The sequence below is a fragment of the Phoenix dactylifera genome, unplaced genomic scaffold (assembly GCF_009389715.1).
Source record: "Phoenix dactylifera cultivar Barhee BC4 unplaced genomic scaffold, palm_55x_up_171113_PBpolish2nd_filt_p 000007F, whole genome shotgun sequence".
NCBI lineage: Eukaryota > Viridiplantae > Streptophyta > Magnoliopsida > Arecales > Arecaceae > Phoenix > Phoenix dactylifera.
The window spans coordinates 2,229,888-2,243,455 of record NW_024067666.1 but is presented as its reverse complement, the minus strand read 5'-3'; positions in this window follow the sequence as shown (position 1 = coordinate 2,243,455).

Below are 13,568 nucleotides of genomic sequence, written 5' to 3'. Positions count from 1 at the left end.
TAACCTCATATAACAATGTATATGATAAAAATAACAGGGAATTGAGCTATTAATGCAGCATCTGAAAAGGAAAAGCCTCTTGAATTCACCATCCCTTATTCCCTACTATGTGATGCCATCTTCATGGCATATACATTATGGCCATTATTTCTCTACATCAATATAGATGAAGGATCCTTAATTGAAGAGAGTGATATTAAGAGTACTATATATTAGAGGACTTTTTTGAAGGCCTTTGCACCGTCTATATATATATCCTTTTGGAATTTTGATGCGTGGAGAAGTAATTAATAATGTTGACACCTATAATTGATGTTACACCCTTTCACATAGCAATGTAAATACCCTTCGTGCCCTACTTCATGACACGGGTGCAAGCAAGATTTTTTATCATCATACTCAATTCATTTCCACTTAAGTAAATATTTTATTTTGCATCTGTTCAAAGATTTACCTCCAAATTAATATGCAATCTTGAACTCATGAGGTGCTTGGCATATCGCTGTCGCACAGGGAAAACACAATTAATTGGAGTGTTCAGCACATCCATCACAAAATTTGCTCCGCTTACATGTTGCTCTTTACATCAATTATTTTTCATGTCAAAGATGATTATGGTGATGGAAATTTGAACGCTTGAATAGTTTCTGCAAGAATTCTTCACTCTCAACAATTGAAAATATAGTAAAACACGCATATGTTTCATTGAAATAATGGCAAAAAATTATAGTTACGTTGGTCAACACATCTGGAGATAAAATTAGAATTTCAACTCATACGTATTGCTTCATATCTACACATATTTTGTGCAAAACCAATCGAAAGATTATATCTTGCACCGTGTGCACCAATGTAGCCATGCACCATGCTAATAACCCTATCTCGTTCCTGTGGGCCAATCATCATGATGAGTCGATGATGAATGGGGTCCATAAAAATAAGATGAGGGAATTAGCATTACGCTTGGCCGTATGGTGCATATATGCTGGTTTAGGGTATAATTTCTCCAACTAAAAGTTGGCAATTTTCGTCACTTTTTAAAGAAAAATTATATCCTATAGGGCATGCACTATGCGGCCGTGCATGCCTCCAATTATAGCTGTTTATTTTTATAGTAGCATATCTAGATAAGCGCTTGATGAATGGAGTTTATAGAAAAGAGCAGCTGTAATCGGCAACTGAGTGCACTGTGTAGGATATAATTTCTCCTTGTGAAGGGTCACGTCGATCTTGTCTCAACTGAGTGGATGGGAGTCCACCATGTTAAAAACGTAGTAGAGAAAGGAGAGAAGAATTTTGAGAATATTTCTGTGTATTCCAATAAGTATAAGAGAGCTCACCTATTTATAATTGACCGTGGTCATACAAAAATAGTAAATAATCAATTGACGGTGGTTATATAAGAATGGTAAATGATCAATTGACGGGCTCATATACACCAACACACTACGCTCCCCGGTCTCGCGTCACCATGCAGCCTATAGATCCCTTGTCCTTCCAAGCTTTTAGCTAAAGTCTTTCAGTGGCTTGGCCATGTTTTCCCAGGTCGATCATAGCATCCCACCATTACAGCCATCTTTGTTCACGGTCGTAGATACAACAACAACTCAAAACAAATTGGCGAGGACAGGCGAAAAAAGGACACAAACCAGTACACTTAACTCTTTTTTTCTCGCATGGAACAATATATTTGGACGCAAGCATCTACTTTCCGGGCTCACATAGATTTCCTTTACATCTTACCGTCCAACTTGATGGGACAAGCACTTACACCAGAAGACTGGTGGTGTAGGATTGTCCGAAACAATAGCTTTTTGCATCTTTCCAGAGAATTATTGATGCATGAATCAGCAACTTTCTTATCCTAAAGAACGAGAAATCATGATGAGATAGCTAAAATCCGTTACATGTCTCTGGTGATATATGGCTGAGCAATAGCTCTTGCACTCAGGAACAGTAGTGGTTTTTTTACTTTGTTGTTGTCGTGATGTGAATGGAGGTAGCCGGCAGCTTCCCCCAGATGTTATTAGATCAGAAAAGATATTTACAAACTGAAGGAGGAGCAGAATTTACAGGGGAGAAGAGAGAGAGAATAAGAAATCAGTTGCATAGATGGTTGCCAAGACTCCTCCAAAGTTGCTGATGCTTCTCCTTTATTTTTTTGGATGCAAGAGACACTCCCAATTATGCTATGTGTTTAGTGCCTTTTGAAGTGTTGCATGAATGGAATGATTCATTCTGAGAAAGATCCTCGCATTTCGTTCTTGCCGAATTTTCTAACAAATGACTGCAAGAAGCTGATCATCTGCTCTTCTGATCAATAGTTGACGATTTTTTGGCTCTTCATTGGGTTCATAGATCATGAAGAGTTGCCGGCCAGTCCCTCAATTTCAATTGCATTTTGATAGTGGACCAGATGCTTTTTGTAAATGGGCACCTTGTGAACAAGTGATTAACTGATTCAGAGCTATTACCACATAAGCAGCACCCCTGGCATTAATTGTTTTGGCTGCACTCATATGCGTTCTGTGTGAGGAGCCGGTGTACTAAAAAAATATTCCAACGTTTCTTGGCTAAAACTTCCCCAGTGTGAAGTTTGTTTTTTAATGCAAGCCACAAAAAAGAGGCCTCCATTGTTCAAGAATGAATAATAAGATTCAACGGAATAAATGCCATTGGGAATTAACTTCCATAGTGGAACATTGGCGAGCAGTGAGAATCTTACCAGAGCAAGAATCTCATGCAGAGCCTCCATCCGATATGAATCAATCAAACCATCCTCCCAGAGGTATTATGTTTCATTGCCCTGTCGTATAAGCTTGCAAAAAGAGAATGGAGAGATGATAGAATCAATCTAACCATCCTCCCAGAAACGAATGTCGAGACCGTTCCTCTGGAACAGTTGAAGAGAGAAAGTCTTCGAAATGTGGCATCTCACATCAATTTGTGTGACCTTTCTTTTTTTTTAGTTTATAGGTTAGTCATTAAGTGCCAATTATGAGTTGGGCGTTTTAACCATTTAGTCTTAAAAAGGGATCATCATGCATTATGAATAACTAAATTCTAATTAAAATAAAATTTTTAGAAAGAATCAATGAAACGACATCAATTCAAATCCAAAACTCATTGCCTATCGATAAGGAAGGACTGTCTCAATATCAAAAACAACAAAAACTAGAGCAAAGATGAAATTCTTAATGATAGTTGGTTATATTTATCAATTTTTGCAATAATACCTTGTTTCACAATAAAATTAACCATATTTTATATGTTTTGAGGTTAAGACAGACACAAGTTGAGCATCGATCCTGCATCAAAAGTTTAAAGATAAAAAGACATGCTAATTTCAGACTTGGTTACTGTATGTAATGATCGAATCATACATGATAAATAAGAAGAAAAAATAAGGCCATTTCTTAAGAAATAATTAGATTTTTTATAATCAAAGTTTATAATTGTAAATTATCATTAATATATATATATTCTTTAACATATATATACATATTAAAAAATATAAAATTGCTACCACAAGAATTGAATAATTTTATGGACAATCAAATATTTTTGCAGAATATATAGCTTTACAGTTAAAAATTAGAGTTGTCTTACAGATTATCTTCTATTCTTTCCTCTTTCTCTAATAATAAGGTAAACTTGTTGGATCCCCTCATTCTCAAAGCTAAAAAAAAAAAATTGATAGCCAAATTCCTGTTTAGAAAAGAAATAAAAGTCTCACATACTAAATAATCACTTGCTCTATCAGAAGCCTAAGAAACAGCACGCACAGACAATCATACAGATATAAAATCCAGCATGCTGAACTGCAAAGCTACAGGAAAAAAAAGGCAACATGATATTATAATAAGATTATACAGAAATTAAGTATCAACCTGGAAGAAGATTATAGAGATAAATGCCCATTATTTAGTAATCAACCTGGATCCCCTCATAATGTGCTAACCCTTGTGGCTGTCCATTGTTATGGTACCCACAGTTTGCCTGTACCTGTATCAATATCTGCTTTCCTAAACCTGTTTGAAAACATCCAACGAAAAGATACTAATCATATAAGATCTTGCAGATAAGTGCATCACTATTTTAAAGTAGGATCGTACCATTCAGTCTCGTACAGGCAATATCCTCAGAAAAATCATAGGTATCAAGCAAAACCAAACCGCATAGGCCATATTATTTTCAAAATCCAAACCAAGACAAACCATGCAGAATCACATTATCTAGACCATGCCAAACATATAAACCAAACTATAAGTTCGCACGTAAGTGAGACCGTTCCAATTTGCACTAGCCAAACTATAATGCCTTTCAAAAGTGGCTCAAAAGTGTTGATGGAAATCATTACTTGATTTGATGGAAATCATAATTACTTCTCTTGGCATTAGATTAGACAAATATGGGCAGCTATACAATCCCACGGATGAAAATCATTTCTTGATTTTCTCAGCCAACCATGCAATTGGATTTGGCAGAGAGCTATATAATCTCAAGTGATGGAAATCATTCCTCGATTTTGCCAACTATGTACATATTTGTAGAGATTTTCTTTATACGGACCATATAATTTCTTTGATGTAAAGATATTGATCACTTTGATGTAGAGATACCGATCCCTTTTATAGCGTATATAAGCATATTATCATAGCTAATGAAAAACAAACCTTGTGGCTACAAATTTCTTTCTTAACAAGTGCCATATCTAGAGTTTGCACAGTTGCTTTTCTTGTGGCTTTCTATCGATATGCAGATATATAAAGCTTCTTATAAATCTGCAATGGTTGCCTACTTGGTTATGAGCCATCAAGATTGCATATGTCCATATCCTTACATTAATCATAAATAAATGTATCACTTATGTTTAAAACATGATTACGGTATATGGCATAAGTAGATGATATAAGTTGTCTGCATTCATTCCACTTCAGTTGAAAAAGCTTGCAATAGTACTATTGGTAAACCTTCATGGAAATTATTTAGCAAATAAGGACTTAGAAAGCTAGCTAGTAATGGGGACAAGGTTTCATAGGTATGTTTGGAGCAGAATTTGTGTGTCAAACAAGTTGCTTGTCTATTAGTTCAAAGTAGTATAAGAGCTCTACGATACTCACCTTATCAAGTTAATTATAATAAGGAAGAAATACAACAATTTTATCACGAAACTTGTTTTTCAGGTTTATTTTCTAGCAAAATTTTAGTGGAAAGCAATTAGAAGAAAGTTGTTATAAAACTTAGTGATTTTAAATCTGATATGAGCTCATTTTTTATAGACGTGCCAACTAAACAGCCTATGGGATCTTTTTCAAACTTAGATAACTTTTTAAACTCAAATTTACCATATCTTACACATGGTTGGACCATTTCAGCTCATCTTTTCAAGCTTGTATTTGTTTAAGCACTCCTTGCTTGCTAAATGAAAGATGTTTTCCAATGCAAAAAAGGGGGAGGGGGGGGGGGGGGGGGGGGGGGGGGGGCGATAATCTTTAGAACACATTAGACAAATAAAAAATTTAAAAACTATTTTAAGAGGCCAAAATCAACCTAAATTCTAATCATTACAGTGAGATACCATCAGGTGCTTTCTTGATAATCTTCCAAAACTACCATATTTTTGAACTCCACTCCTACTGAACCCTTACCACATGAAAATCCGATACAGAAGGCAATGCATAAAATGCAAGTATTAAAGTGGTGCTGAACATATGTAGAAGGGAAGAAGGGGGTGGATCGGGATTAGAGACATCGAGATCCACTTTAGGTTATGTTGCTGGAAATTGGACCCGGGGGCGGCCGTCGGCTGAGGAGGAGGAGCTCCGGCGCGAGAATGGCGGCGGCGGTCCGTCGGCGGGCGGCGTCCTCCGGGAGACCTGCAAGAAGCCGGTGGCCGGGCTCCCCGGCGCCGGCCCTCCGATGCTTAAGTCAGAGGGGGGCTTAATTTTGGAGAAGGAGATGTAGTTCGTATGTAGCAGTCCAAGCCAGAAAATTAGAGTTAGGAGCCCTCCCCCCCCGGAGGAAGAAGCCTCCCTTTTTATAGGGAGGGTGGCAGGGTTACCTGTGATGTGACTGGGCGAATTAATGGGTTACCGTCACGATTGGATGTGGGCGTGTGAAGTAATGAGTTGCCGTGGATGGCCCGTTCCCATCATGGGAGGAGATGGCGCGTAGCCAGAGCTTGCTTGTGGCGCGCAGTGCAGTACATTCTTGGGAATGGTGAGGCGTTGACAGTCGTAGCAGGGTATGGTTCCTGATTGATATGTCGTGGCGTGGCTGGCAAGCAAAGCATGGTGCGGTGAGGCTGCTGCAGGGCATGGCCGCAGCATACAGATGACGAGGTCGGCCTTCTGAGGTCAGCTCGACCTTCTGTGCTCGGCCTTCTGAGCTCGGCAGCCTTCTGAGCTCGGCCTCGGCAGCCTTCTGAGCTCGGCAGCTTTCTGTGCTCGGCAGCCTTCTGAGCTCGGCTCGGCCTATGAGCTCGGCCTTCTGTGCTCGGCAGCCTTCGGAGCTCGGCCTCGGCAGCCTTCTGAGCTCGGCTCGGCCTATGAGCTCGGCCTTCTGTGCTCGGCAGCCTTCTGAGCTCGGCCTCGGCAGCCTTCTGAGCTCGGCAGCCTGCTGTGCTCGGCAGCCTTCCGAGCTCGGCTCGCTGTCGGATTTGGGTGCTTTAATTGTATTTGTGGGGTGGTCCATTTTTTCCCCCAACACTACCCCCCGACTTCCGAGTTCGAGCTGCTTTTTGGCTCGGGCGAAGGAAGTAGTCCAGTCGTCGATCATCCTGTAATATAGCCAAATATGTATAGAGATGTACGTGCCAAGTAGGATGTACCTCTAATGCAGTTGGAGTTAAGTGCTCCAGGTTGACTCAGCGGCCTTCTTTGGCTTGTGGTCGACTCAGCAGCGCCCCCACTCAGATCGGGGCGACGTTGGAGATGTAGATATCCGGAGACGACGGACCTTGTCCGTTGGCGACCGTGCGCCCCCACTCAGATCGGGGCGACGTTGGAGATGTAGATATCCGGAGACGATGGACCTTGTCCGTTGGCGACCGTGCGCCCCCACTCAGATCAGGGCGACGTTGGAGATGTAGATATCCGGAGACGACGGACCTTGTCCGTTGGCGACCGTGCGCCCCCACTCAGGTCGGGGCGACGTTGGAGATGTAGATATCCGGAGACGACGGACCTCGTCCGTTGGCGACCGTGCGCCCCCACTCAGATCGGGGCGACGTTGGAGATGTAGATATCCGGAGACGACGGACCTCGTCCGTTGGCGACCGTGCTCCCCCACTCAGATCGGGGCGACGTTGGAGATGTAGATATCCGGAGACGATGGACCTTGTCCGTTGGCGACCGTGCGCCCCCACTCAGATCAGGGCGACGTTGGAGATGTAGATATCCGGAGACGATGGACCTTGTCCGTTGGCGACCGTGCGCCCCCACTCAGATCAGGGCGACGTTGGAGATGTAGATATTCGGAGGTCAGCTTTGGCCTTCTCCGACCTGGGAATATATTGAATATTGAAATTATTTTAAAGCCGAAGTGACGTCTCGTACCTTTTGTAGGCATTTTGACGATTCCCGAGCTTCGAAGTCCCTCAGGACTTAGCTCAGCACCGGCGGAGAGTCGTTGGAGACCCTTAGGAGGTAGGCGTTGAGTTTTGGGCTGCGGCACTGCCCCCCAAGGCCACAGAGTCGTTGATATGTAGTATATAGGAGCTATATTGAGCGTCTTCTTCTCCATGTTAAGCTCGGCTAGTGGAGAATTGCACGAGGGGGTGGCAGATAGGGACCGCAGCTCGGAGAGAGCCTGGTCGGCCAATAATAGCGTTGAAGGCCGAGCCGACCTGGGCTACAAAAAAGTTTAGCTTCACAGTACTTTCTCGGGGCGCGCGCACAGCCGTGATTAGCAGGCCGAGAACCCCTTTCGCAGGTATGAGACCTTCTGTGAAGCCGGCCGGAGGGTTGCTCATTTTCTCCAGTTGTTTTACAACCATTGGAAGGCATCAAGATGTCCGTAGTGCTTTTATTATCCACGAGTCCTTTTACGTCAGACTTTGCAATAACTACAGCATGGCTATGAGGGGTTTCAACACCCTTTTGGTCTTCATAAAGGGAGCTCAGGGTCCCGTTCTTCTGGCTCCCCCCTTTTAGTCACGGACGAACCGACCCAGTCGACCTCGGCGGATGAGTGCCTCGATCTCGTCACGGAGCCGGTAGCAATCTTCCGTGTCGTGGCCGTAATTTCGGTGGAAGCGGCAGTACTTCTTCGAGTGCTTCTGCAACTCTGACGGCCATGTTTTTGGGGGAGGTCGGAGGTAACCCTGACCCTCAATCTCCATGAGGATCTCGGCTCGGGTGGATGTGAGGGGAGTGTATTCCTCAAATTTTTGGAGGGAAAACCTCTGCCGAGCTGGACTTTTGGGCCGAGGAGGATTCTCCTCGTGCCATGGGAATCTGCTGCTTAGTTGGGAGCGCTCCTCGAGGTGCTTCTTTTGCATCTTGGCAGGTCGTTTGGCTGCTTCCCGCCGAGAGGCCATGGCTTCTTCAGCCTTGGCGTACTTGCGAGCTCGGGCCAACATTTCAACAAAGTCGGCAGGGAAGCTCTTCTCAATCGAGAAGACAAATTTGTAGGACCGAGCTCCAGTCTTCAATGCTGACATTGCAATTGACTGGTCGAGATCGCGAACCTCCCACGTTGCAGCGGTGAAACGGTCGATGTAGTCTTTAAGGGACTCTCCTTCCTTTTGCTTGATATTGAGGAGAGAATCTGATGTTCGCCGCTGGCGTCGGCTGGCAGCGAAGTTGACAGCGAACTGCCTGCCGAGCTGCTCAAAGGAGGACACAGTGCTCGGCTTCAGACCGGAAAACCAAAGCCGAGCCGCTCCTCGGAGGGTTGCAGGGAAGGCTTTGCAGAGCACGGCCTCCGAGGACCCTTGCAATGCCATAAGGGCTCGGTAGCTCTCCAAGTGGTCAAGGGGGTCGGTGGTCCCGTTGTAGGGCTCTATCTGAGGCATTTTGAACCTCGGTGGGACCGGCTCATCTTCGATCTGGCGAGAGAAAGGTGACTTGGTGGTGAACTCAAAGTCATCTTCACGCCTTGCTTTCTGGCTGTGGAGCGCCTCGATCTGCCGCTCGAGTTTCTCGACCTTTCTGCCGAGCTCGGGTGGGACTCTTGTTGCAGCTCGGCATGGGGCAGGCCCCGCCTCAGATGGGTGCTCCCGAGCTCGAGGCGTCAGGCTTCGGCGCGAGCTCGCAGGATAATGGATGCGCGACAAGCCCTCCCGGCTCGATGGTCGAGTTCGGTGGGAGCTTTGGTGGTGGCGACGCTCTACAGAAAAATGATGTTGCGAGCGGCGTCCTGAGGACTCATGGTTGTGAGGAGGGAGTAGAGGCTGGTCTTCTACTTGCTGTAGGCCTCGAACGGCCACAGTGAGTGCTTGTACTTGTTGAACAAGCAGGTTGAACTCCTCTGGTTGGACTTCAGGGACTTGATCCGCCGGAGGCCTTGGTGGCGAGTTCTGGACTGAGTGTCTAGGACTTGGTGCGGGACGCCGGGAGGCATTGGAGGCCCCTTTGCTCCTTAGCTTCATGGTCACGACTCGGGCCCTTCCTCTAGCGCCAACTGTTGCTGGAAATTGGACCCGGGGGCGGCCGTCGGCTGAGGAGGAGGAGCTCCGGCGCGAGAATGGCGGGTGGCGGTCCGTCGGCGGGCGGCGTCCTCCGGGAGACCTGCAAGAAGCCGGTGGCCGGGCTCCCCGGCGCCGGCCCTCCGATGCTTAAGTCAGAGGGGGGCTTAATTTTGGAGAAGGAGATGTAGTTCGTATGTAGCAGTCCAAGCCAGAAAATTAGAGTTAGGAGCCCTCCCCCCCCCGGGAGGAAGAAGCCTCCCTTTTTATAGGGAGGGTGGCAGGGTTACCTGTGATGTGACTGGGCGAATTAATGGGTTACCGTCACGATTGGATGTGGGCGTGTGAAGTAATGAGTTGCCGTGGATGGCCCGTTCCCATCATGGGAGGAGATGGCGCGTAGCCAGAGCTTGCTTGTGGCGCGCAGTGCAGTACATTCTTGGGAATGGTGAGGCGTTGACAGTCGTAGCAGGGTATGGTTCCTGATTGATATGTCGTGGCGTGGCTGGCAAGCAAAGCATGGTGCGGTGAGGCTGCTGCAGGGCATGGCCGCAGCATACAGATGACGAGGTCGGCCTTCTGAGGTCAGCTCGACCTTCTGTGCTCGGCCTTCTGAGCTCGGCAGCCTTCTGAGCTCGGCCTCGGCAGCCTTCTGAGCTCGGCAGCTTTCTGTGCTCGGCAGCCTTCTGAGCTCGGCTCGGCCTATGAGCTCGGCCTTCTGTGCTCGGCAGCCTTCGGAGCTCGGCCTCGGCAGCCTTCTGAGCTCGGCTCGGCCTATGAGCTCGGCCTTCTGTGCTCGGCAGCCTTCTGAGCTCGGCCTCGGCAGCCTTCTGAGCTCGGCAGCCTGCTGTGCTCGGCAGCCTTCCGAGCTCGGCTCGCTGTCGGATTTGGGTGCTTTAATTGTATTTGGACTACTTCCTTCGCCCGAGCCAAAAAGCAGCTCGAACTCGGAAGTCGGGGGGTAGTGTTGGGGGGAAAAATGGACCACCCCACAAATACAATTAAAGCACCCAAATCCGACAGCGAGCCGAGCTCGGAAGGCTGCCGAGCACAGCAGGCTGCCGAGCTCAGAAGGCTGCCGAGGCCGAGCTCAGAAGGCTGCCGAGCACAGAAGGCCGAGCTCATAGGCCGAGCCGAGCTCAGAAGGCTGCCGAGGCCGAGCTCCGAAGGCTGCCGAGCACAGAAGGCCGAGCTCATAGGCCGAGCCGAGCTCAGAAGGCTGCCGAGCACAGAAAGCTGCCGAGCTCAAAAGGCTGCCGAGGCCGAGCTCAGAAGGCTGCCGAGCTCAGAAGGCCGAGCACAGAAGGTCGAGCTGACCTCAGAAGGCCGACCTCGTCATCTGTATGCTGCGGCCATGCCCTGCAGCAGCCTCACCGCACCATGCTTTGCTTGCCAGCCACGCCACGACATATCAATCAGGAACCATACCCTGCTACGACTGTCAACGCCTCACCATTCCAAGAATGTACTGCACTGCGCGCCACAAGCAAGCTCTGGCTACGCGCCATCTCCTCCCATGATGGGAACGGGCCATCCACGGCAACTCATTACTTCACACGTCCACATCCAATCGTGACGGTAACCCATTAATTCGCCCAGTCACATCACAGGTAACCCTGCCACCCTCCCTATAAAAAGGGAGGCTTCTTCCTCCCGGGGGAGGAGGGCTCCTAACTCTAATTTTCTGGCTTGGACTGCTACATACGAACTACATCTCCTTCTCCAAAATTAAGCCCCCCTCTGACTTAAGCATCGGAGGGCCGGCGCCGGGGAGCCCGGCCACCGGCTTCTTGCAGGTCTCCCGGAGGACGCCGCCCGCCGACGGACCGCCACCCGCCATTCTCGCGCCGGAGCTCCTCCTCCTCAGCCGACGGCCGCCCCCGGGTCCAATTTCCAGCAACAGGTTAGGGTTAGGGTTAGGGTTGGAAAGCAAAGCTTTGAAGAAGGCTAAGAAGAAAATCTATAAAAATCAAAAGGAAAACAGGGAGGAGGAGGGAATGGTTGAGGAATTCAACCTGGCAGATTGGAACTTTGGGCTTTTCAGAGACTTCATGGACTTTGGGCTCAACCCAGCAAGTGAGCTAGCAATCCAAACAGCCCACATATGCGGAATTTCTGCAACTGGGCCTATGAGGAAACAACATAAGCCCTAAGATTTGGTTGATTTGGTATAGAATTCATATGGAGATCTCGGGTAAGGGACCTAAGGGTTCGGCCTAAAATCCTGGCTCGGAATATTTCTAAGCAATCCCGCCGTCTCCCGCTAGGCCTTCGGGTTGCGTGGTCTCTCGTCGCTCACGACAGAAGCAAACGAGAGGACGCTGTTCCATCCGGACCCACCCATCTCGCTCAAAACAAAATCTAGCCAACCAACCACCTTTGCTTCCAGGTCCAAACTGTCGACTCCCCAGGTTCCTCGAACCTACGGTTTCCTTCTATCCCACTAATACAGTGCTTGTACAAAAACGAGCTTACACCCAAGTGGGAAGCCTCCATTGCATTCTTCACAAAGAAAGCATTAAAACAGGCCAACTCAGAGGGAGAGAGAGCGAGAGAGAGGAATAGGGAGATGTCGAGTCTAGTGGTAATGTTGAATCGGGCGGTCGTCGATGTGCGCGAGAACATGGCGAACCACAAGAAGAGCTTGTTTTAGCAAAGCAGCATGGAACTGAAGCTAAGGAGAGGAGGGAAGTGATCCTCTCGGACGCCACCGTGTGCATGCTGATGGATCGTTTTGCGCCCGGATGAAACCGAGGATTTGGTCTTGAGAGAAGGGATCCTCTCGAGTTCTACGATGTCTCTGTTATTTATACCACGTTCTAAGGTTTTCTTCCATGTCTCTGTCGATCAGTTGTTACTACCAATTTTATTTTGCATTTATGTTTGTACTGCATGAAAAAAAGAAAACAAAATTGTTCATGTCTCTGAGCAGGCTTGCAAATGGTTTTTAGATTTACAGTAACTTTTGCTAGCTAATCTCCAGCTTTGTTTTTAAGTTTTATCAGCCTATTTTGGAGGATCTAATACTTGAACATTTTATTGATTAGTTCCATATCAATTATCAAGAAACGGATAACCGTGGATTGTGCATTAGATGGCTGTTACTGGTAGTCTGGTATATGGTAATTATTAAGTATCACATGTCCTGTGCTTATGTGATGATACTTCTTTTAGATTTTCAGATGGGATGCAGTAAATGCAATGGTAATACTTATAACTTTTTTGAACTAATTTTTTCCTCTTTTCCCCCTTCTCTTTCTATCTTTTCTTTTGGTTTACCAAGTATGAGAATACGGTTTACATTTCTCTCAGTTATTCATCTTTCATGCCATTGGCTGCCAACAATCTATTAACCTAGTCGGAAGAGACCTAAAATATAGGATGCGTATGAAAAACAAGCCTAATATTTTATTGTGTTGAGTTTGGGTTCTAAAAAATTAAAGTTGAAGCCATAAATGGCCGGGTTTAGTTCAGGTAGATCCGTGTCCAAAAATCTAAAAACGGACCAAATTATATTCATACTCGTATATATAAATACATATATATCTATGGGTATCTATCAAAAACAAGTAAAAGAGCAGTAAAACTGTAATCCATCTTGTTCGATTAGATTGCTATCATATCAATTGTTATAGTCTTTTTTTACAATATATTTGTTATAGATTGTGATTTAGCATTTATACTAAGCTCAGTAGTGTACAATCTTTTTTCGTTTCTCATATTTCTAGATTGTACTGATGCTTAAATAACAAAAGTAATACTTGAATATATTTAAAATATACTTTTTATTTTTTTACATTCCTTTTTTCATGTTCCATAACTTGTGAGATGTCATATTTGGTACGTTTAAATAATTTTTAAAAATACTCCAAAATATGTAGCACGATAGCTTATTTAGTACTTTATTTCTTGGATACAATACTGGATATGGATATAA